This window comes from Balaenoptera acutorostrata, chromosome 2 (assembly GCF_949987535.1).
Source record: "Balaenoptera acutorostrata chromosome 2, mBalAcu1.1, whole genome shotgun sequence".
NCBI classification, from domain to species: Eukaryota; Metazoa; Chordata; class Mammalia; order Artiodactyla; family Balaenopteridae; genus Balaenoptera; species Balaenoptera acutorostrata.
The window spans coordinates 55,382,318-55,383,476 of NC_080065.1; positions in this window are offsets into that span (position 1 = coordinate 55,382,318).

The window sequence follows — 1,159 nt, forward strand, 5'->3', positions numbered from 1 at the left end:
ACACCGGAGGTAGTAGGTGTAATTCTTCTGGTGAATACATGAATAGCTGGCTAAAAGAAGGCATGAATCAGACTGAGAACATCCAAGAATACAGTTATTTCCATTCTTCTTTGAGGACTGAAAGGGGAAAGCATCTGTCCACAGTCAATAGTCCTCACCTTGACCTTAATCTGTAGTATCTAGCTCAGTTCCATTTAAAATGTAGAAATATGACCTGTGGTTGGAATTGACAGTTTTAAATAAAGGTGATTCACATGGAGAGATATGGATATAGATATATAGATATAGATATTTGCATTAAAATACACAAGATGGCTAATCTCATAGCAATAATCGTAAATACTAAAAATAAGGGTGGGCACAGAGCTGGTTTAGCATCAAATCACCCTTTAAATGGTTGTTGAAACTTACCCTTAATTTTTCAAAAACTGGTAGTAGATAGACACAACCAGCAGAGAAAACTAAAATTAAAGTGTGAGTAGTAATCATCTGTATAAGCTGACTGAAAAGTTTTTACTCTCAACTAAGACAAACTACCTTAGGAAGTAGCAGCATTGTAAAGGAAAGGAGCTTATTCAATGAGAAGTGGACTTTGGCTAATTACTTATTCAAAGAGTGCCATCCTGCGTCTAAACAGAGTAATGAAAAATTTCCAAGAGATTCCTTTTCTCCAAATGACTAAATCAAAAAAACTATGATATGAGTAAGGGTGAAAAATTATCAGCATGAGAAATGATGAATTCTCAATTTAACTTTGTATGTGTGCACATGTGTGTGTGTGAGTGTACATTTTCACTGCATTACAGAAAATTCAAACACATTCAAAAGTAGAAAAATAGTACAATGAATCCCAATGTATTCATTATCCAGTTTCAATAAGTGTCAAACCAGACCAGCTTTTCCCCGTTACTTGTTCCACCCCACTGGATTACCTTAAAGCCAATGTCAGATAACATTTTGTTGCATCCGTTAAATATTTACCTGTATTTCTAAAATATAAGGATTAAAAAAATAACCACTACTATACCACTATGACTCTTAAAACAATAATAATTCCTTAATTTTGTCAAATATTAGATTTCCTCAATTGCAAATAAAGGCTTAAAAAAACTATTTTTATTGGAATCAGTATCTATACATTGCATTAGGTTGATCTACC